The sequence below is a fragment of the Nyctereutes procyonoides genome, unplaced genomic scaffold (assembly GCF_905146905.1).
Source record: "Nyctereutes procyonoides isolate TBG_1078 unplaced genomic scaffold, NYPRO_anot_genome, whole genome shotgun sequence".
Taxonomy (NCBI): Eukaryota; Metazoa; Chordata; class Mammalia; order Carnivora; family Canidae; genus Nyctereutes; species Nyctereutes procyonoides.
This window is the reverse complement of record NW_026575049.1, coordinates 32,705,390-32,731,004: the sequence shown is the minus strand read 5'-3', so window position 1 is coordinate 32,731,004 and position 25,615 is coordinate 32,705,390. Positions and strand designations below refer to the sequence as shown.

Below are 25,615 nucleotides of genomic sequence, written 5' to 3'. Positions count from 1 at the left end.
GAAACATCCTATTTAATCACTCCAAGCAAGTGAGTAATTTAAGAATTTGAGTATTAGGGGATATTGTAATCATCTAAGAGAGAGAAAACATAATGCCAATTTTCAAGTTTCTTATATAATTAAAAAAACTGATAATAAGTTGTTAAATTATGTGGCATTAACTCAGTTAATTCCAGGTTAACTAAAAAAGAAAAATTTCATGAGACAGATGGATTTTTCTCAATGAAATAAGTATCAACAAGATTTACACATGATAGATATGTTGGGAAATTCTGGGGCAGCACCAAAAGACTGCTTACTGTGTATCTTTTATTGTGAAGAAATGGAGCAGTCTCTAAGGGCAAATCTGAAAAAGAGGTCACCCCTGGAAAATTCAACCTGTTTGCCTCATGTTAATTTCTCTAACATTTCATGTAGATTTTATTCCCCTCAGCTGGACATATCTTATTTCCTCTTTATTCTGCTTCTTTCATGTATCTGATGGCAAGGTTAAATATTTGTATGCCTTTTCCACAGGCCACATGGTCTCTGAGAATAGTGATTGTGTCTTACTTGTGAGTAGTAAATATGAATGAAAGGCATGTTTCAGAAATGTGTTGTTCAATACGGTAGCTACTAAGAACATATAGTCATTTAAATTTAATCAAAATTAACAGTTCAGTTTCTCAGTCACACTTGCCACACTTTAAGGCCTAGTGTGCCACACACAACAGCCACATGTGTGCCTAGTCGTACCATATTGGACAGCACAGGTGAAGAACATTTCTATCACTGCAGAAAGTTCTACCAGACACCATTATTCTAGGAAGTTGTTCAGTCCAAATCATCTGCCTATTCTGATCCCATCATTTCATCAATAAAGTTTTGTTAATTTTTTACAGTTGTAGTTATTAGTAACATCAGTATACTTAGTCAAGTTTGATATTCTTTTGATATTCTCACAAGGACTCCCATCATATCACTTTTAGGATGCCGCATAATTGTCTTTAAACAAATAGGAAATAAACTCTTCTATCTTCACATTTATGTTTTACCTCATACCTGCTCTGTCTGGGTTTGGAACCAGTCACTGCTCTAACACTGACCCCTACCCCAACCTACCACCACAAATGTACAAATACTTTGGGGGAGAAGATTGTTATTGTTAAACCAATACAAAAGTACCTGAGTTTTAGAAAATTATCCATAATTGAATAATTTACATGTTTGGTGATGTTTATTAGAAAGCATCTAATTTTATGATTTGCTTGATAAAAGTTTTTTTACACTGTAGCAGTCAGATAAAAAATTAAGAAGTTGAATGAACTAGCAAATTTACATTTTCTTAAACAGTACAAAACTAAAATGTCCTGGAAGGATAATCCAAGGCAGATATAATCCTCAAATCTCTTTTGTACCATTAGTTTCAGAATGGAAATGTTTCCATATGGTGAAACAGGTCAATGACAGATGGAAAAAAAATGGGAAAAGAAAAAAAACCCTGATTAATACATAAAATAAACAAGTAAGCCTGGATTAATTAATAACTGGCCTTATTTTTCCCTTTCTTGTTCACAGGCTAAATAAACATCCTTAATTCTTTTCAATAAACACCCTATGAACCAAAAACACTGTAGAGAATGCTATGGACTAAAGCAACATGCTACAATGGAAAATGCAACCAAAGAGTTAATTTTGTTTTGATACTGCATAAAACAAAGGAATAGATATATTTAAGTATGTTGTTTTTCTTCCATAGTATGATGTTTTTCTTCCACAGATGTTATCATCTACAGCATTGTAATTTCACATAAAAATTAAAGAAGTACACCCAAATACAGAGAAGTAAATACAAATATATGTACTTTAAAAAATATAGTACCTTTGCACTGTGCCTTCTAAACCCAAATGCATCTATTATTTTCATAAGATAAAATTTGCACATATTTACTTATGCTGTATGTGCATAAGAAAATTATTGGCAGGATACTTACAAATTATTAGTAACAGCTACCTTTGGGGAGTGGGAATTTGGGGTGGGAGTAAAGAGAGAAACATGCCTGCTTTTTTTTTTTCTTTTACTTCATAAAAGGTACAAAATTGATAAGGAACATACAGTCTTTCAGAGTAAAACAAACTGAGAAATACTGTATCTACTGCAAACATGGTTTAACACACAGTAAATATCTTTTCAAAACAATAGACATACTTCTATGGCATCAATTTTGATGGTTTCATAGCATTACATGGATGTCACATAATTTAACAAGTCTAGCAACAAATTACTGTCCTTCAATAAATCCTGAAAAGTGCAATTTTCCTTACCTATGTGACAGGGATAGTAAAAGCACCTATATCACAGCATGTGTGAGAATTAAATTAACTAATATACTTGAAGCCCTCAGAACAGTGGCTGATCCATAATAAGCACAATTATGTGTTATCTATTATTTTTGGTCCCCTTCTTCATACCACTTGTGTTCGAGCCCTTGTTATCTCTCGCTGGTATTATTTATTGCAATGCCTTAAAAACACCTTCCTACCAACATCTCTTCCCTATTCTAATCCATTTTATGTACTACACCAAATCTTTCTTTTTTTTTTTTAAATTTTTATTTATTTATGATAGTCACACACACAGAGAGAGAGAGAGGCGGAGACACAGGCAGAGGGAGAAGCAGGCTCCATGCACCGGGAGCCCGACGTGGGATTCGATCCCGGGTCTCCAGGATCGCGCCCTGGGCCAAAGGCAAGCGCTAAACCGCTGCGCCACCCAGGGATCCCTAGACCAAATCTTTCTGAGGGAAAAGAACACATTATTTTGCTTGGTCACTATCTTAGGGTTCCAGGATCATTTTTCTTTCTTTCTTTCTTTTTTTTTAAAAGATTTTATTTATTTATTCATGAGAGAGACAGAGAGAGAGAGAGGCAGAGACACAGGCAGAGGGAGAAGCAGGCTCCATGCTGGGAGCCCGACGTGGGACTCCAGGATCACACCCTGGGCCAAAGGCAGGCGCTAACCGCTGAGCCACCCAGGGATTCCCCCCCAGGATCATTTCTTACCATTCCCCCTTCCTTCCCACCATACGAAACTACTCTTCTTGCCACATATCCACTCTCCTGGAATTTGCTCCATGATCTTCCCTCAGCCTAGAATTTCCTTCTCTTCAATTTCCATCTCTTCAAGTTCATATACTATTAATCTTCAGTCTTTGAGGTGAAAGTAATTTCCCCATCATCTAAACTACCACAGGACACAATGGCCTCATCCTAGAGAAATGTTCATATTCACTTTATATTATAGCTATCATATATAGACATCACTTTCTGATATATTTCAAATACATCAGATGTATTTGAAATTAAGTATCTATGTATTCTTCCCCTTCTGATGTATTTCAAATTAGTATCTATGTCTCTTTCCTAACTGTGCAGTTTTCTTACCCTGTGTTTTGGTTTCTATATTTAGTAAACGAATGCCATGTGATCAATATAACCTATTGAAAAAATTAAAAATAGAATTAAAAAAAGCCCAAACCCATAGAGTTATCTTGTTTGTTGAAAAAACTAGAAACACTATAAAATCACCTGGTAGAATTACTAGCACTTGATAGTGCAGAAGTTATCATTATTCTCCTCTTGGAATAATTTATATTTCTAAAAAAAAGTAACATATATTTCTATATGTAAATACCTGGGCATGACAACAGAAGATAATTAGCTGGATGTTTACATCTGTATGAAGAATTGTCTCAGATTCATAATTTCTCCTGAATGTGACTTTGAACAAAGGGTCATTGAAAATCTTTCCCAGTGACAAGGCAATGTGAACATGAATAGATATATAACAGGAGCAAGGGAAACAAAAGCAAAAATAAACTATTGGGACTACATCAAAATAAAAAGCTTCTCCACAGAGAAGGAAACAATTAACAAAACTAAAAGACAACTTACTGAATGGAGGAAGATATTTAACAATGACATATTCCAATAAAAGGTTAGTATGCAAAATATATAAGAACATAACACCCAAACATCCAACTTAACACCCAAAAAACAAATAATCAATTAAAAATGGGCAAAAGAAATGAATAGACATTTCTTCAAAGAAGACATCCAGATGGCCAACAGATACATGAAAAGATAAACATCATGCATCATCAGGGAACTGCAAATCAAAACCACAATGACAAATAACCTCACACCTATGAGAATGGCTAAAATCAAAAACTCAAGAAACAAGTGTTGGTGAGGATGGGAGAAAAAGGAACTTTTGTGCACTGGTGATGGGAATGCAAACCGGTGCAGTCATGCTATAGACAGTATAGAGGTTCCTCAAAAAGTTTAAAATAAAAAATTTAAAAATTTAAATAAAATAAAAAGTTTAAAAATAGAACTTTCTTATAATCCAGGATTGCACTACTGGGTATTTACCCAAAAAATACAAAAACACTAATTCAAAGGGATACACACACCCCTGTTTATTACAGCATTATTTAAAATAATCAAACAATGAAAGCAGCCCAAGTGTCCATCAAAAGATGGATAAAGAAGATATACAGATATACATATATTTAGATATACCATGGAATATTACTCAACCATAAAAAGGAATGAAACCTTGGCATTTACAATAACATATAGCCATCTAGAAAGTATAATGTTAAGTGAAATAAGCCAGTCAGAGAAAAACAATAGGATTTCACTCATATGTGGAATTTAAGAAATAAAACAAATTAACAGGGATCCCTGGGTGGCACAGCGGTTTAGCGCCTGCCTTTGGCCCTGGGCACGATCCTGAAGACCCGGGATTGAATCCCACGTTGGGCTCCCAGTGCATGGAGCCTGCTTCTCCCTCTGCCTATGTCTCTGCGTCTCTCTCTCTCTCTCTCTCTCTGTGTGTGACTATCATAAATAAATAAAAATTAAAAAAAATAAAAATAAAACAAATTAAGAAAGGAGGGGATAAGAAAGAGACAAATAAAAAAACAGACTCCTAACTACAGAGAATGAAAAGATGGCTATCAGAGGGGAGGTGGGTGGGAGAATGGATGAAATAGGGAAGGGGACTGAGAGTACACTTATCTTGATGAGCATTGAGTAATATATGGAATTGCTGAATCGTTATATTTAGACCTGAAATGAATATAACACTGTATGTTAACACAGGATTAAAATTACACACACACACACACAAGACACAGTGCAATTAAGATCCTGAATCAACTTATCTAAGTATATAATCCTTCCTTGATAATAGCATAAAATGAAACCTCTAATATCCAAGAGGTTCAAAGTATCAACTCACTGACATGTAAGATTTCTTTTCAGTGCTAAAGGGATAATAATGTCATTTGAAAGGGTGTTATATAAAAATCTAACCTTTCATCCTTTACCCTTAATCAGGAAGAGTCAGTTCTGCCAAAGTTCAGATTCAGTGTGTTCCAGAGAACACATCAATTTCAGCCTTTATATATTACATGTGCCTCAGAACAGGCCTCTAATATTCAATGGAATAATTCAATATAATACTTTGAAAATACATAAGGTACACTTTTAACAGGAACATATTTTCTGATCTTCTCTTAATATGGCATATTATGATACCCATTTGGAGGCTCAGTTAATAAAGCTATTAACCACATGCAACAGGTTAGTTTTTAAAGACCAAAGGGTAGTAAAACTCACAACTCTTTGCATAATTATATTAGCTATACAGAAGCACAGTTCTCCTGTTATTTACATTGCTAATTGCATCACTTCAAAATAAATAGAATGGGTGTTAAGTAAGAAAATAAACTCCTTAGCTTTAAAAATATTAAAGTTTTTTTTTTAAACCTCCAGAGATCGCTAACTTACTGCCATTAGGAAAAAAAAAAAAAAAAAAACAAAACTACATGCCATGAGTTTCCTTATACCATTTCCAACAGATGATTTCAACATGAATCAACAGAAATAGTTTCTTAAAGTAGGTCATTGCTATAGCAACCAATGGGCGGTTTGGTATACTCCCCGTCACAATGACCTACTTTCTCGCCTGTGCTAGAATAGCTTTATATAACCAGAATTTCTAGTTCTGTCTATAAAATAGTCTAAAAAAGGCAATGATGGGATACAACATAATCCCACGGTTGTTGAAAACAAGGCATACAAATTAAAATGTATCATACCAGAATAAAACCATCTGGTTCTTGACTTTAGTTTATAAAATATATCTTATCATATGCTCAAAGAAGAAAATTACACTTAGAGTATCTACATCAAAATAATTCATTGCTGACCCTAAAAAGCTAATTTAAAAAATAATTAAAATCACATAGAAAATATCTTCCGTCCTCTGCATGAAACAATCCCATGGGATTGAGCCCCACGGCCAGCTCCCTACTCAGTGGGGAGTCTGCTTCTCCCTCTTCCTCTGCCGTTCTTCCCACTTGTGTTCTCTCTCTCTCAAATAAACAAAATCCTTAAAAAAAATAAAATAAAAATTAAGGTTCTGGACATATATATATATATATATATTTTTTTTAATGATAGTCACACAGAGAGAGAGAGAGAGAGAGAGAGAGAGGCAGAGACATAGGCAGAGGGAGAAGCAGGCTCCATGCACCAGGAGCCCAACGTGGGATTCGATCCCTGGACTCCAGAATCGCGCCCTGGGCCAAAGGCAGGCGCTAAACCGCTGCGCCACCCAGGGATCCCTATATGGGAGAAATTAAAGGAAGGTCACTTATATTTTAAAAATAACACATACTTCCAAATGTAAATATCTGAGTATAACAAAAGAAAACAATGAATTAGTTGAATGTCTAACCTACATCCAGAATCATTTTAAATTCAAGAGCTACAAAAACAGAGTGATACAGTTGTATTATTGGTGACTCAAACACTGTAAGTAGTACTGCCTTTGGTGACATGATTTTCTGTAATGTTGAGTAAGACTTAGTAAAATTCTAGACAAAAAGTACAATCTTTCCTTAATTTACAAAGGAGATAAATACATTCTAGGAAAACAGTATACATTAAAATTTCATAAGGAGGCACTTGCATGGCTCAGTCTCTTAAGCAGCAAAGAATCTGCTTCTCCCTCTCCCACTCCTGATCCCCCTGCTTGTGCTCTCTCTGTCAAATAAATAAAATCTTTAAAAAATACAATAAAAATTTCATAAGAAATACCTAGCACTTACATGTAAACATGGACTTAGGCTCTAGATTCAGAGAATATCAAAAGTTTTTCACTTACATGAAACATCTGGCAGAATATTTGAAAGTTATTGGGACTCAAGACAACAATTTATCTTGAGAGACTGTCCTGAACATTGCATTTCATTCTTGGCTTCTCCTCACTAATTCCACTAGTGCCCTCCAATTATTGTGATGAACAAAGATGCCCCACAAATTCCTAAAACACCTCTAAGGAGTGATATTATTCATTATTCACATAATTTCATTGATTTGAGAAATAGAAGATAAGTGATAGGTATATTCAATGCTCAAGAAGCTGAAAATCTAGAAACTTAAAAATATACATGATGTGTATGAATATAATAGAACCTGCCAGGTAGAATGCAACATATATTATAAGAGATATGTATAGATAACATTACTATTGCTTTAAAAAAAAAAATCAAGAGGGAAAGGGTACCAGGGTGGCTCAGTGGGTTGAGCCTCTGCCTTAGGCTCAGGTTATGATCCCTGTGTCCTGGGATCGAGTCCTGAGTCAGGCTCCCAGCTCAGCAGAAAGTCTGCTTCTCCCTCTGGTCCTCACCCCTGTTCATACACACGTGCATGTTCTCTCTCTCTCTCTCTCAAACAAATAAAATCTAAAAACAACAACAACAAGAGGGAGAAATCACTTTTTGATTTCTCTTTTTGAGATGGGGAAAAATTTAGGCAAAAATTTCAAAGATGTGCTGATCATGGAGAGAGGCCTTGCAATATTAGTATGATTTTAATAGCTGGAGATAGGGAGCAAGAATTACTGGCTACTGGACTGTAACCTCCTTAGACTGGGACTCGATCTTGTTATCCACTTTCCAGCGCCTAGACAATGTATAACATATAGCAGAAGTTCGGGATCCCTGGGTGGCGCAGCGGTTTGGCGCCTGCCTTTGGCCCAGGGCGCGATCCTGGAGACCCGGGATCGAATCCCACGTCAGGCTCCCGGTGCATGGAGCCTGCTTCTCCCTCTGCCTGTGTCTCTGCCTCTCTCTCTCTCTGTATGACTATCATAAATAAATTAAAAAAAAAAAATTAAAAAAAAAAAACATATAGCAGAAGTTCAAAAAATATTTATCTAATGACTAACCAAATAAATTCATGAAGGCAAGAGAAAGAGATTTTTTCCCCAAGCTTTTATTTAAATTCCAGTTACTTCACATACAGCATAAATTAATATCAGTTTCAGGTATACAATATAGTGATTCAACATTTCCATGTAACACCCAGTGCTCATCACAACAAGTGCACTCCTTAATCCCCATCACCTATTTAACCCACCTCCTCTCTGGTAACCATCAATTTTTTCTCTATAGTTAAGAATCTGCTTCTTGGGACAGCAGGGTGGCTCAGTGACTGAGCCTCTGCCTTTGGCTCAGGTCGTGATCCTGGGGACCTGCGATTGAGTCCCGCAACAGGCTCCCTGCAGGGAGCCTGCTTCTCCCTCAGCCTATGTCTCTGCCTCTCTCTCTCTGTGTCTCTCATGAATAAATAAAATCTTTAAAACAAAAGAAAACTGGATACACATCGAATATATGTTTTTTTTTTAAAAAAAGAATGTTTCTCGGGTTGCCTCTCTTTTTACCCTTTGCTCATTTGCTTTATTTCTTAAATTGCACAAGTGAAGTCATATGTATTTGTCTTTCTCCGACTTACTCCACTTAGCATAAGACTCTCTAGCTCTATCCATGTTGTTGCAAATGGCAAGATGTTCTTTTAAGGGTTGAATAATATTTCATTGTGTATGTATATATGTGTGTGTGTATGTGTATGTATATACCACTTCTTTATCCATTCATCAGTCAATGGACACTTGAGCTGTTTTCATAATTTGGCTATTGTAGATAATGCTGCTACAAACATTTGGGTACATGTATCCCTTCAAATTAGTAGTTTTGTTTTCTTTGGATAAATATCTAGTAGTACAATTAATCACAGGGTAGTTTTATTTTTAACTTTTTGAGGTAGTACTATTTTTCACAGTGGATGTATCAGTTTGCATTTCCACCAAAAGTACAAGAGGGTTCACCATTCTCCATCCTCACCAATATTTGTTGTTTTCTGTGTTTTTGATTTTAGCCATTCTGACAGGTGTGAGGTGATATCTCATTGTAGTTTTGATTTGCAGTTTCCTGATGAGGAGTGATGTTATGCAACTTTTCATGTGTCTGTTGGCCATCCGGATGTCTTCTTTGTTAAAATGTCTGTTCATGTCTTGTACCCATTTTTTCATTGAATTACTTGGGGGTTTTTTGGTGCTGAGTTTTATAAGTTCTTTATATATTTTGGATACCAACCCTTTATCAGAGGTTATTTGCAATTATCCTCTCCCCTTCCACAGGCTGATTTTTAGTTTTGTTGAATGTTTGCTTTGCAGAAGCTTTTTATTTTGATGAAGTCTCGACAGTTTAGTTTTGCTTCAATTTCCTTTGCCTCAGGGGTTACATCTAGAAAGAAGTTGCTACAGCTAATGTCAAAGAGGTTGTTATTGCATATGTTCTCCTCTTTGATTTTTTTTAATATTTTATTTATTTATTCATGAGAGACAGAGACAGAGAGAGGCAGAGACACAGGCAGAGGGAGAAGCAGGCCCCATGACAGGAGCAGGATGTGGGACTTGATCCCAGGACTCCAGGATCATGCCCTGGGCCAAAGGCAGGCACTAAACCGCTGAGCCACCCAGGGATCCCCTCCTCCTCTTAGGATTGTTATGGTTTCAGATCTCGCAAAAAATTAATCAAGTTTTTAATTTATTTTTGTATATTGTGTAAGAAAGTGGCTCAGTTTCATTCTTTTGCACATTGCTGTCCAGTTTTCCTAACACCATTCGTTGTAAAGACTGTCTCTTTCCCACTGAATATTCTTTCCTGCTGTCAAAGAGTAATTGACCATATATTGGTCTAGCTGCATGTTCATTGCTGAGTTTTCTGTTCCATTCTATGTATTTATTTTTTGTGCCAGTGTTATACTGTTTTGATAACTACAGCTTTGTAATATAACTTGAAATCCAGAATTATGATGCCTTTGGCTGTTCTTTTTCAAGGTTGCTTTGGCTATTTGGGGTCTTTTGTGTTTTCAAACAAATTTTAGGATTGTTTGTTCCAGCTCTGTGAAAAATGCTGCTGGCATTTTTGATAGAGATTGCATTAAATGTGTAGATTGCTTTGGGTATTATAGACATTTTAATAATATTTGTTCTTCCATTCCATAAGCAGGGAACGTCTTCCATTCTTTTGTGTCATCTTCAATTTCTTTCATCAGTGTTTTATAGTTTTCAGAGGTCAGGTCTTTCACCTCTTTGGTTAGCTTTATTCCTAGGTATCATATTGGTTTTGGTGCAATTGTAAATGGGATTGATTCCTTAATTAGTAGAAAGGAATTTTTAAGACTTGAGTCAATAGTCAATGGGAAGAACATTCTCTGAATGTAAATACTTTACATGTATTTCCAACAACTTTATAAGTTATCTCATTTAAAGAATGAATCTAAAACTCATCAAGGACATTTTCCAAAGTAACTCAGCTAACCAATAAAGTAAAAAATTTAATTTGAATATGTCTGACCCCAAGCCCATGCTCTTTGTACTATATAATGCTGCTTTCCTACAGGGTATATAATAATCTAAAATGTTTTACGGAAACTAGTCCAACAGCTTTAAGGACATAAAAAATTGCCAGAATATAGTTTTTGCCTTCAAGATGGGGGTGTCAATCAAGACAGAATATGTTTACACTGAAGTAACAAAACCCCAAAGAGCTCAGTGGTTTTGTTGTTGTTGTTGTTTTTTTAGTTTTTTGGCTTTTTGTTTTTTTTGAAGATTTTATTTATTTATTCATGAAAGACACACACACACAGAGAGAGAGAGAGGCACAGACACAGGCAGAGTGGAGAAGCAGGCTCCATTCCGTGCAGGAAGCCTGACGTGGGACTTGATCCCGGGTCTCTAGGACCACATCCTGGGCTGAAGGTGGTGCTAAACCACTGAGTCACCCGGGCTGCCCCGAGCTCAGTGTTTTAAAATAACTAAACTTTATTTCTCACTCATGCTATATACATCTACTGCAGGTAAGTGAAGGCATTTCTGCTCACATTTAATTGGTCAAAACAGGTCACATGGCCAAGCCAGACTTCAAGAAAGGCTGAAAGTATAAAATAAACTTCCTGCAGAAAAAGACACCAAATAATGGTAAAGAGAATAACATCTACCATAATATGTAAACCAAACACTGATGTTTATGTACCACATGGTAAATTTCTTAATGGTGTATTATGGCAGCACAGAAGTAATCTAACTCTGTGTATGGGAGCAGGGAAAAGGGGACATGGGAGGGCATGAGGAAGAAAACATTTGAGCAGAGTTTGGAATCCATAAGTGTTGACCAAGAGGATAAAATAGGAAAGGATAATCAAAGCAGAAAAAAAGGTAACTTTAAATCAAGGATTTCTTAAGAACTGTATGTATGCTGGGGGTGGGGAGGAGGCTGGGAGAATGATACAAGTATCATACTTCCTATGCTAAGATTTATATCCCCCCCCCAATCCAGTGTTAACACTCCAAAATATGTTCAAAATCAATGTCAAAGAAACCTGCCAAATTCCATTGCTGACAGAACATTGAATTAAGATATCCCTACAGAAATAACTAATAACAAACTAACAGGTACAACAAAACAAAACTTTTAAACATAATTCACCGGACTGCCCCAAAAGTAAGGAGTCACAAGAGTTTAAGTAGGTTACTAAGGTCAGCTTTAGCCTAGAGAATTTCTATAGACCACCGAAAACCCTTAGCTTAATCCAAGTTGAGAAGGACCAGAGATAAAGCGCAAGGCCCATCCAAAGTGAGGAAGCCAATAAAAGACCCTCAATATAAACCTGGATTTCAAAAAGCTCTATTAATAGTTCAAGTATAAAATAAGGCATAAATCTTAAGTCACAGTATAGAGCAACAAGGGAACTTGCCTGTCTTTACAGACTGGGTTGAAAGAAAATAAAATTTCCCATTCCTGAATGGAGAGGGATAACATAGTAACTTTACAGTGGAGAAACCTGGCAAACAGCACCTTAACCACATAATCAGAATAAACATCACAACATGTTGATATCCTGTACATCCTGACATGATAAGATGAGAAGCACATTTTACCACTATGGGTTTTTCACAAAACCCATATCCTAGTCTAATTATGAAAAAAAAAATCAAACCTAAATTGAGGGTCAGTCTACAAAAATACATAACCAGTACTCAAAACCATAAAGATCATAAAAAACAAGAAAAACTTGAGAAACTGTCATAGAAGAGATTAAGGAGACATATGACTGAATGCCATGTGATATTTTGGATGGGATCCTGGAATAGGAAAAAACCATTAGTGGAAATCTGAATAATGTCTGGAGGTTAGTTAGTGCTTCTAAGATACTGTTTAAGATATTAATATTAGGGATCCCTGGGTGGCGCAGCGGTTTGGCGCCTGCCTTTGGCCCAGGGTGCGATCCTGGAGACCCGGGATCGAATCCCACATCGGGCTCCCGGTGCATGGAGCCTGCTTCTCCCTCTGCCTGTGTCTCTGCCCCTCTCTCTCTGTGACTATCATAAATAAATAAATAAAATAAAAAAATTTAAAAAAAAAAAAAAAAAAAAAAAAAAAAAGATATTAATATTAGGGAAGACTGGGTAGAGATTACACAGGAACTCTCTACACTATCTTTGTATGTTTTCTATAAATCTAAAATTATTTTTAAAAATTTTAGGGGATCCCTGGGTTGCTCAGCGGTTTAGCGCCTGCCTTTGGCCCAGGGCGCGATCCTGGAGTCGCGGGATCGAGTCCCGCGTCGGGCTCCTGGCATGGAGCCTGCATCTCCCTCTACCTGTGTCTCTACCTCTCTCTCTCTCTCTCTTTATGTCTATCATGAATAAATAAATAAAAATCTTTTTAACAAATTTTTTTAATTAAAAATTTATTTTAAAAAATACCTTGTGCCCAAAAGGATAATCTCAATACCAATTCATGGAATTTAAGTGGTCCCAAACACCTCAAGCATAAAATTGCATTTAAAGTGGTCCCAGGTAGATTGTAATCTGGAATAATTTAAAAGAAATTATAAATCCTCTCTGTATTCAAATCCATGCCTCAATTTCCATTTAAAAAATTCCACCAAAAATTAACCAATCACTAAATATCCAAGGAAACAGGAACTTAATCTGAGTTGCAGGCTGAGAGGCCTGAAGATAACTGAGAATTTTCTGGAACTGCTAAAAGGTACCAATTCAGGTTAGGAATGAGGGGGATACAGGGTAGGAGATGGGGAGTAGGACAGAGATGGTGGGGGTAAGTAAAGATAGAAACAAAGAACAGACAGAAAAGGGCAGAGATACAGGGAGAGAGAGTCAAGAGGGAGACAATTTTTTTTTAAGATTTTTTTTTAAGATTTTATTTATTTATTCATGAGAGAGGGGGCGGGGCAGAAACACAGGTAGAGGGAGAAGCAGGCTCCATGCAGGGAGCCCGATGCGGGGACTCGATCCTGGGTCCCCGGGGTCACACCCTGTGCCCAAGGCGGGCGCTCAACCTCTGAGCCACCCAGGCGTCCCGGGAGACAGACAATTTACATCTAGACTCATCCAACTGAAACTACACAAAACCAAAAGCAAAGATACAGTATACAGAGCAGCCAAAATACAGTTATACCCGATAAGCAAAGAATATGTATTCAAGTGTATGTAGAACATTTATGAAAACTGACCCTATACTTGGTCATAACACTGTACTTAACAAATTTAAAAGAACTGATACTCTTACATCTTGAAATTTTAAAAACATTTTTCTAAACAATTAACAGGACAAAGAACATAATAGATTTTGGAAAATAACTGCAACTGAACGATAATGAAGAAAATACATCTCAAACGTGAAGAATGCAAAACAAAAAAGATAGTATTAGAAGAAAATGTGCAGGCTTAAATGCTTTATTAGGAGACTTGAAACTGAATTTCACAGAAATTACACAGAATAAATTCTAATAAAAAAGAAAGAGGGAAATGATAAAGAACAGTAATTAATGGAAACAGAATACAAATACATAATAAAACAAAGCCAAAAAGTATTATTTGAAAGCTAATAAAGAGGAAAGGGGGGGAAGAGGCGAAATAAGCAATATTAAGAATAAAAAGGAGATATAATCTCAGATATAAACTTTTGTAAAAGACTTCTTTATTTGAGACAGGGAGCTTGTGGGAAGAAAGGGACAGAGTCTTGAGCAGACTCCATGCTGAGTGCAGAGCCTGATGCAGGGCTCAATCTCACAACCCTGAGATCATAACCTGAGCCAAAAACCAAGAGTTGGTCACATAACGGACTGTGCCACCCGTGTACCTCTCAGATAAAATTTTTTTATTAAGAATAAAAAATACTAAAAAAGAAAAGAATAAAAAATACTGACAGAATTAAATAGAAAATAAGATAATATGAACAATTGTATGCCAGTAAGTTTGAAACCTTAGACAAAATTGATAAATTCCTCACTAAAACTGACTCAAGAAGAAATTTACAACTTATCAAAACTGACTTAAGCAAAAACAGAACATGAACAGTCCTATCACCATTAAAGAAACTGAATCTGTGGTTAAAATTCTTATAAGCAATACACAAAAGCCAATCAGCTTTAGAGATAAATTATACCAAACTTTCAAGGAATACATAACTCTAATGTAATGCTAATCTCATACAGAGGATAGACAAGAAAGGAACACTCTTCAACTCACTTTATGAAGTTAAATTTACCTTAACACCAAAATTAGACAGACAGTACAAATGAAAAATTACAAACTAATCTCATTCACAAGGATATTAAACATATCATATTTGTTTGTTTTTTTAAGATTTTATTTAGTTATTCATGAGAGAGACACAGAGAGAGAGGCAGAGACACAGACAGAGAGAGAAGCAGGCTCCTCCCAGGGAGCCCGATGAGGGACTCAATCCCCAGACTGGGATCATGCCCTGAGCCGAAGGCAGACGCTTAACCGTTGAGCCACCCAGGCATCCCTAAACACATCATATTTGTAAACCAAATCCAACAACATATAAAAAATATTATATGTAATAATCAAGTTGGACTTATCTTCAGAACAATGATTAGTCTAAAATTGGTTAATGCAATTCACCTCATTCACAGAATAAAAGAAAAAAAATCGTATTACTAATTGTACAAACAGAAAGAGCAGCCACTAAATTCAATTTCCATTTAGTCTCAATAAGCTAGGTCTAGAAGGTACCTTCCTTAACGTGAAAGAGAGCATCCAAAAAAAAGTACTTACAGGAAACATATTTAATGGTAAAATATTGAAACCACTAGATTGGGGGCACCTGGGAGGCTCAGTGGTTGAGCATCTACCTTGTGCTCAGGTCATGATACCAGGGTCCTGGTATCAAGTCCCATATTGGGCTCCCCACAGGGACACTGCTTCTCCCTCTGCCAGTGTCTCTGCCTCTCTCTCTCTGTTCTCTCATGAATAAATAAATAAAATCTTTCAAAAAAGAAAAGAAAGACACCACTGGGTTTTAGATCAGAAAGAAGACAAGGATGCATGCTCTCACCACTTCTAATCAACCTGGCTAGCAGAACTAACTGAAAAAGTAACAGAGCAAGAGATGAAAGGTATAAGAATAAGAAAGGAAGAGGGATCTCTGGGTGGCGCAGCGGTTTAGCGCCTGCCTTTGGCCCAGGACGCGATCCTGGAGACCCAGGATCGAATCCCATGTCGGGCTCCTGGTGCACGGGGCCTGCTTCTCCCTCTGCCTGTGTCTCTGCCTCTCTCTCTCTCTCTCTCACTGTGTGACTATCATAAATAAATAAATAAAAATTAAAAAAAAAAGAATAAGAAAGGAAGAAACAAAGGCCTGATTATTTACAGATGATATGAGCAACAATACTATCAATATAAAAAAAGAAATACACAGAAAAATTATTTGAATAGTAAGACTTAAAAAGGGTTAAAAATCACTTAATTCCTAGAATCAATTTACACTAATACAATCTATGTAACTTATGCCTCTCTGACCTCAAATGTCACGCAAAGCTATTTATAATTTAGAACTCATATTATTCCTTCTCTAATTTTAGAAACCACAGCATTGTGACTTTACCAGGTTAGAACAAAATTAAGTGTAAGATGTACTTGTGGGCTTTAAAGGATTTACATACAACTAAATAAAATCTGTCCAACATGTGGCCAAAAGCATGCTGTCCCAGATCTACGTAGAATTCTTCTCTGTAGTTGAATAGTACTATTTGAGATTTCTCTCCTTCCAAAAAAGACTAGTTTTATGTCACTAGTTTTATCTCAATAGAGCTGGAAAAAATTAATTATATTTCACTTTTCACTTAATAAAATTTCAATTTCCATAGGTGAAAAGAAAAAGACTAATAATGCTGAAAAAATTTTTTTCTAAATCTATGACCTAGCACCTATCACAGGTCTGTCCATGGTTTGGCCAATGGTCAAGATCTTACCCACATTGACATTACTGTGAAAAGTGACAGCCATTCTCATGCAGTCTATCCATCCATCTATTCATCAAAACTTTATTGAGAGCCTACTAACATTGGTCCCTGGGATAAAGGAAAAACAAAATTAAGTGCCTGGTCTCATGAAGTTTTCATGATGATGATGATGATGATGATAGCTGCAAACACTTAGGAAGTGTACTATCAGATGCTGCTCTAAGTACTTTACATGCACACACAAACCTTTGATATAAGTATTTCCCTCATTTATAAATGAGGAAACTGAAGCATAAAGAATAAGTAATTTCCCCAAAAACACATGAATAGAAAAGTAGCAAAATTAGTATTTAAAACTCATTCAGCCTGCCTGACTTCAGATTCTAAGCTCTTGAATTACTGCACTGTACTTCAGTTGTGGTCATTTCTATGGAAAAAAAATAAAAATACAGTAGAGGAATATTGGAGGAGTGTAATTTTATATACAGTGGTCACAGAAGGGTTTTTTAAATATTCTACAGCCTTGATTCAACATCTTCCTTTGAAAATCCCCTCAAATCTTCTCTTCCCACAGTCTTTCCCAATCTTAGTTACTGACGATTCCATCCTTCAAGTTACTCAGGCCAAAGTGCCACCTGATTGGAATAGGATATGCTTATATAAGGTAACAACCAACCCCCCAATCAGCAGCTTGATAAAACAAAAAATTTTATGATGCTCATGCTGAGCTTACTGCAACTCCAGGTAGCTACCCTCTTAGTGGTGACTTTACCAATCCAGTTCCTTTAATCTTGTGGCTCTATACTTTTAACACAAGGCCTCCTTCAAAGCAGGAACTGGAGAACAATATAGGGGCTTTACCCTGCTTCAGCCAAGTACATCTTTACACAATTCACTGGCCATGACTAGTTATGTGGCTTCACTAAACTGTACAGGGAGATAAGGAGATAAATATCTCATACGCTCAGGTAAGAAATGGATAATGGTGAGCAACATCATACTGTCCTTGATTCTATTTTCTTTTGTAGCCCACATGTAAAACTTTGGCAAATCTCATCAGTTGTAGCTTCACAATACATCCAGAATGTTAACTACTTTTCACTAACTTTTACCTTACACTCTGTTTCAATCCTCCATCATTTCTGACCTTCTATCTCACTGCTTCTATACTTGCCCCCATTGCCTGCCCGGTCTTCACCCAAACACAAAGTGGTCATGAACAAACCCTCCAACTGCAATGACTTCTCATCCATCAAAAAAGGAAAGTCCAAAAAAAAAAAAACCTTAAAAAATAATAAAAAAATAAAAAATAAATAAAATAAAATAAAAAGAAAAAAGAAAAGTCCTGGGCAGCCCAGGTGGCTCAGCGGTTTAATGCCACCTTCAGTCCAAGGCAGGATCCTGGAGACCTGGGATCAAGTCCCATGTCAGGCTCCCTGCATGGAGCCTGCTTCTCCCTCTGCCTGTGCCTCTCTGCCTCCCTCTCTCTCTCTCTCTCTCTCTGTCTCTCATGAATAAATAAATAAAATCTTAAAAAAAAAAAAAAGAAAAGTCCTTAAAATGACCTTCTAGGCCCCAAAGGACAAACCTGGGCAAGTTATTTCTCTGATCTCATCTCCTACTACTTTCCTTTTCCTTTACTTTGTTCTAGACACACTCTTTGAGATCACTTGAATATAAGAATATGACAGAAATGCTCCTACTTTAGTGCCTTTCCATAAGCTATTCTTTCCATCTAGAATACACTCCCCTCATATATATATACATGGTTCAATTTCTCACTTTCTTCAGCTCTTTGAGCTCAAATATCACCTCTGAAGTGCTACGCTCTCTGACCATCTTACTAAAATTGATTTCCCCTCACTTTTGCCCCTAGCAATCCAGATCCTCCTTCCTTGCTATGTTTTTCTTTTTAACACATGCTCTTACATACTAATATATATTATTATATTTATTGCTTGTTTCTCATTTCCATCTAGATATAAATTCTACAAGAGTGGAGTTTTTGCCTTTTTGGTCACTGCATTCATTAAATATATTTTTATATAAAATAATGAAGATGCCATGTGTGCAGAGAGAAACACTTAAGAGAATAAATGACCTATACAGATAACTGAGAAAACAGAATATTCACAGAGGGTAAAGGTATATGAGGTCTTGTGTTTGAGGGACAAAAAATATGCTTAGAGGCCAATCAGTGAGGAGAAAGAAAAAAAATAAAATGATAAATGGTGTTAAGGATGCACTAGGTGTTGAATCACATAGAGACTTTGACTTTTATTCTGAGTAAGAACAAGAATCCTTTCAACAGTTTTGAGGAGAGGCAGGGACATGGTGTGAATTAACTTTTAAAATAATTGCTTGGGGGATCCCTGGGTGGCTCAACGGTTTAGCGCCTGCCTTTGGCCCAGGGCGCGATCCTGGAGACCCAGAATCGAGTCCCACATCGGGTTCCCGGTGCATGGAGCCTGCTTCTCCCTCTGCCTGTGTCTCTGCCTCTTTCTCTCTCTGTGTCTATCATACATAAATAAATAAAAATTTAAAAAATAAAATAAAATAAAATAAAATAATTGTTTGGACTTCTGGGTAGAAAATGGGTATTAGAAACAGGGCAAAAATAGACCACTTAGAAGGCTACTACACTTCTGTAGAGGAGAGATGATGGTGGCACAGATAAGAGTGGTAATAATTGTGAAAATGATAAGAACAACTTAATCTGGATAGAAATTTAAGGGATAGCAAAGGATGTGGAATTACTAAGTCTAGAGTCCAAAGCAGAAGTATAGGCTGAAGATACAATATTGAAGTCATCAGCACACAGATGGTAGTCATAAAACTAGATAAAAGAAAAACAGATGGAAGAAAGGACCTTCACTTGGTATGAACAGATGAAATTGACAGAAGAACAGTAAGAAGGCTGGAGAGAAAAGGAAAAAGAAAAAGGATGGATGAAGTCTGGAGAGACAGAAACAAGGGATAAACGTATATATTCCTAGAAGGATGGATGGACAGAATGACTGATGGAAGGAAAGAAGGTAGGAAGGACAAGACAAATGGGATAATGATATGATGACACATGGGAGAAAGAAGTAAGGACACATGATAGAAACAAGAGTATATGGAACAAAAAAGCAAAGAATGATGGGGCAGAGAAGCAAGAATGGACACAGAGAGAGGGAGTGAGGGATAGGATGATAAAAGTCAGAAAAAGGAGAGCAGGGCAGCCCTGGTGGCACAGTGGTTTGGCGCCGCCTGCAGCCTGGGGTGTGATCCTGGAGGCCTGGGATCGAGTCCCGGGACAGGCTCCCTGCAGGGGGCCTGCTTCTCCCTCTCCCTCTGCATGTGTCTCTGCCTCTCTCTCTCTGTCTATAAATAAATAAAATCAAAGAAAGAAAGAAAAGAAAAAAAAAGAAAGAAAGAAAGAAAGAAAGAAAGAAAGAAAGAAAGAAAGAAAGAAAGAAAGAAAGAAAGAAAAAAGAAAGGAGGAAAGAAAGGAGGAAAAGAAAAGAAAAAGAAAAGAAAAAAGAAAAGAAAAGAAAGAAAAGAAAAGAAAAAGAAAAGAAAAAAAGAAAAGAAAAAAGAAAAGAAAAGAAAAGAAAAGAAAAGAAAAGAAAAGAAAAGAAAAGAAAAGAAAAGAAAAGAAAAGAAAAAAAGGAGAGCAGCCCAGGTGGCTCAGCGGTTTAGCATTGCTGGGGCGTGATCCTGGAGACCCAGGATTGAGTCCCACATCTGGTCCCCCACATGGAGCCTGCTTCTCCCTCTGCCTGTGTCTCTGCCTCTCTCTCTCTCTCTCTCTCTCTCTGTCTCTCATGAATAAGTAAATAAAATCTTTGGGATGCTTGGGTTGCTCAGCGGTTTAGTGTCTGCCTTTGTCCCAGGGCATGATCCCGGAGTCCTGAGATCGAGTCCCACATCAGGCTCCCTGCATGGAGCCTGCTTCTCCCTCTGCCTGTATCTCTGCCTGTGTGTGTGTGTGTGTGTGTGTGTGTGTGTGTGTCTCATAACAAATAAATAAAATTTAAAAAAAAAAGAGTCAGAAAAAGGGGAAAGTAGGAAGGTGGTAGGAAGGAACAATCCAACTGAAATTTGAGAATCCTAAGTTTTCAGTAATAAAAAAAAAGAGCCAGTTTGGTTTAATTACTAATAAATGAGGTTATGAACTAGTCATGGACCTCAAACACATTCCATATATATTTGATTTCACAGTTGAAAGTAAGAAATGTCACTTTCCTTATGCATGCTATATAACTATATTCAGAATTTGTTCTAGGCTTAGAGAAACGTATGAAGTAAAACTAAATGAATTCCAAATATATCACCATTTCTTATTTGGTAAAGAGATTTAGATTCACATTAACTTTTACTCTTTTTAGAGATATTTGAGAGTTAATTATTAGCAATCTAATAAAATGTAGAATCACATATTCTGAGTATAGTCTTTCATTTACACAACCAACATGTGGGTACCTACACAGGACACAAAAAATAAATCCAGATTTCTAGTCCTCAAGAGTCTCCAAGTTTAATGAAAATAAGACATGCAAATTTATTATTATAGTAATTAATACACTGTATTATTGAAGTCCCTATTATTTTGTTCTGTTTTTGAAGTCCCTGTTGTTAAAGGACATATCAAAGGAAGGTAATTAGACTGAGGAATCTTTGTAAAATTTTACAAAGAATATGACTGATGAGCACTTTGTGATAGCAGTTTAAGTTGGTTTTTACTTGAAGTAGTTTTTAACTTCTGAGGTTGACTTACACTAGCATAAGACTCTGTAATCTATGCCTCCCTAACCCCCAAGTCACATAAAGGTATCTGAAATCTAGGACTCTTACTATTTCATGTGTATTTTTAGAAAACAGTGCATCATGACACCATGAGAATAGGCCAAAAATCAGCTTTAAAATCTACTTCTAGGCTTTAGAGGATTAAAATGGAACTACATAAAATCTGTTCAACACATGGACAAAAAGCAAGTGACAGAGCTACATATACTATTGGTTTTCTGACATTCCTATCATAAGGTTCTCTCCTCCTAATAATGATAATTTTATTTCACATATAATTCTGGTTTTTCAGAGGTTTCCAGAGTATAAGGACTGTGAAAAAAACAAAGTGCCAAAAAAGAAAAAAGACTATAAAAGATGAAATAAGCACCCAGATCTTGGTTTCTAAACAACCTTCTCCAATAAGAAGAACCAGAGTTCACTGCAATGGCTGTTTCCAAAGCTGAACAACCAACATCTCATGATGCCAGAAAGTAAGAAAATACTTCAGAGAAATAAAATGGGTGCATACCCAAAAAAACAAGATGTGTGCCAAATTTTTTTTAAAAAGTAATAGTAATATAAATCTAGTAATAGATTTATAACCCAAAGAATAAAATACAAATACTCATGTGCATAATTCCACAAATAAATTATTAAATAAGTAAATGGGAATTCTTCATTACATGAGAATTCCAACAACTCCTCATTACATAAGAATAGATGGAATGAAAAAATCATGACTGGAATAGCACATAATAGTTGTTTTCAGGCTAGATCCATTGCTGAATACTAAAATCAATGGCTGAAAGTATAAGGAGAAAGGATATTAGGATATTTACATAGGTTCAAAATATCTCTCCCTATTTTTATTTTTTATTTTTTTTTAGGGAGAGATATTTTGAAGCTACATAAATGGGAAAAACTAGAGACGAAGACAAACCATTAGAGACTCCTAACTCTAGGAAACAAAGGATTGAGGAAGGAGAGGTGGACTGGGGGATGGGGTAACTGGCTGATGGGCACTGAGGAGGGCACTTGATGGGATGAGCACTGGGTATTATACTGTATGTTGGCAAACTGAATTTAAATTTTAAAAATGCCAAAAAAAATCTCTCCCCAAATATTAGTTATAAAGGAAAAAGTAATTTTACAGTGGAGAAACCTATCTTAGCCACATGATCAAGATTAATATCACCAGAAATAAGACATACTGATACCATGTGTCTCCTGATATGAGAAGGTATAAACCTTCTGTGGTATTTTTCAAACATGTATGACCTCAATCTAATTGAAAAACATCAGAGAAATAAAAATTGAGGGACATTTTATAAAATGGCTTCTTATTACTGTAAAAATCTCAAGGTCATAAAGACAATGGAAAACTGGAAAATTGTCACCAGATAAAGGAAACTAAAGAGATGTAACTACTAAATGTAATATGGAATTCTGGGTTGTGCTATGGGCCAGAAAAAGACATTAGTGGAAAAACTGGTGAAATCCAAATAAAGTCTGTAGTTTAGTTAACAGTAATGTACCAATACTAATTTCTTAATTTTGATAATTACACTATGGTTGTGTAAGGTGTTAAAGAGATTCTGGGCGAAGGGTAGGTTAATAGTAACTCCATTAGTTTTGCAACTAACTCTAAAATTATTTCAAACTAAAAACAAAACAAAAAAAATAGATGAATGAGAACATCACATCTTGAAACAGATAGGTGTGGAAAGTTCTTTCCCATATCAATATTATTTATTTCCACCTCTCTACCCTGGTAGTAACCACTTCAATAGTTCCATCCACGCATTTACTTATTTAACAAACAACACATGCTAGGCATATATTACAGAGAAAAATACAAAGTAGAAAGTGCCAAGTATGGGGGTTTGGGATTGCTGTATTATGAACTGATTTTAAAAGATTTCATTAATAAGGTGATACTAGCAGAGTTCTGAAGTAAGCTAGTAAGCCATGTGGATATTTGGAGAAAGTAACAGCAAGTGCGAAGGCCCAGATATTCAATGGCATTCTGAAGAAGAGAGATGGACAGTGTGGTTGCAGCACAGAAAGGGACAGAAGAGGACAAAACATGAATCCAGACAAGCTAATTATTTAGGGTCTCCTTGCCCATTGTAAGGCCTTTCTTTGGTTTGTATGCGTAGAGAAATGGAAAGTAACTTGAAAAGTTATGAGAAGAGTGACATGAAAGTTTTGCAAGGAAAAAAAAAAAAGAAAGTTTTGCAAGGTAATTTTGACCACTGTGTGAAGAAATGGGTAGAGTGAGGACAAAGGGGTCAATTAAGAAATTATAGCAGTTGGGGCGCCTGGGTGGCTCAGTCAGTTAAGCAACTGCCTCCAGCTCAGATCATGATCCTGGGGTCCTGGGATCGAGCCCTGCGTCAGGCTCCCTGTTCAGTGGGGAGCCTGCTTCTCTCTCTCCCTCCTTCTGCTTGTGCTCTCTGTCAAATAAATAAAATCTTAAAAAAAAAAAATTACGACAGTTATCCAAGTAAGAGATAACAATGGTTTAGGCCAGACTAATCAATGAAGATGATGAGAAGTGACTAAATTCTCGATATGTTTTTATGGTAGAATCCTAAAATCATCTGACAGAGTAAATGTGAGTTATAAAACAAAGAGAGAAACTAAGGTGATTCCAAAATCAGAACACATGATAGGATGAAATTTCTCTATTTATTGAAATGGGAATACAGGATGAAGAGGATTTGGGGATTTTGCTGTTTGTTTTATTCTGATTATTTCAAGAGGTGGAAATAATACATTCGGTTTTAATTTTTTGTGCATATTTATTATTTCCTTTATTTCACTTTGTTTGTTTATTTTCCCTTTTTTCAACCTCTTGGACATGAACCCTTCCTTAGGCCACAGATTTTTCAATCTTTGTTCTTCCTCCCTATAGTAGTAAGGTACCTTACTACCTTACTACCTACCTTTTAGGGCCATAAATGTCATCTAAACACAACTGTAGCTGTATTCCACAAATTTTAATATGCCATTGTCACTGTCATATGCCATTAGCAAAAATGTTTTCAAAATTCCAATGTAATTTCCTCTTTGGCCCATAAATTAAGCATATTGCTTAATTATCAGCATTTGGGGATTTTCTAAATTTTGTTATTAATTTCTAGCTTATTTTATTGTGGTCAAAATACACACTGTTATTTCAATGTTTTGAAATATAAGGCTTGATTTATACCTAAGATACAATTAATTTTGCTAAATTTTCAATGTGCACTTGAAAAGAATGTGCATCCTGTAGATGTTGGATGAAATGCTCTATGTGAATTAAATCAAGATTGTTAAGCATACTGTTGTAATATTTCTTTTTGGGGGTCCAATCTTTTTTTTTTAATTTTTTTTAATTTATTTTATGATAGTCACACAGAGAGAGAGAAAGAGGCAGAGACATAGGCAGAGGGAGAAGCAGGCTCCATGCACCGGGAGCCCGACGTGGGATTCGATCTGGGGTCTCCAGAATCGCGTCCTGGGCCAAAGGCAGGCGCCAAACCGCTGCGCCACCCAGGGATCCCTTGGGGGTCCAATCTTTTATAACTCTTCTGATTTTTGATCTGCTTGTTCTATTAGTTACTTACTTAGTTATTTAGTTAGAAAGAAATGTATTTATATTTCCCTCTGTGATTATGAGTTTATTTTTCTATTTAGTTCTATCAGTTATGGCTTTTTGCATTTTGGGGCTACATTTCACACATAAAATTTAGACCTGTTATATCTTCCTGGAGGACTGACCATTTTAAATAACCATGAAATATCCCATGAAATATCCTTCTGTATCTCTAATAATGCTTCTTTGCTTTAAATTCTACTTTATCTGATATCAGTAAGCCATACCAGCTTTCTTTCTATTAGTGTATGCACAGGCATACCTTTTTCCATGTGTTTTTAACTTCAGCCTATCTTAACCTCCATATTTAAGGTTTATTTCTTTTAAGCAGCATGTTTTAGGTTGAACCACATGAAATTACTTATACTGTTTTGACCTACAAAAAAGGAAATTTCATAGTTCAATCTCAGTTTCTTACAAACAATCCTTATTAATTTGAAAATGTGGTTCACTTATAATTGAATTACTGACATACATAGGTTTAAATTTACCTTCTTAATATTT

At 36.1% G+C, this 25,615-nt stretch overlaps 1 protein-coding gene across 3 annotated transcripts in view; it reads right to left on the bottom strand.

The window, feature by feature from the left end:
* Nucleotides 1-25,615, bottom strand: part of CRY1 (cryptochrome circadian regulator 1) — a 107,985-nt gene that overhangs the window by 47,076 nt on the left and 35,294 nt on the right. The gene's annotated exons all lie outside the window — the stretch shown is intronic.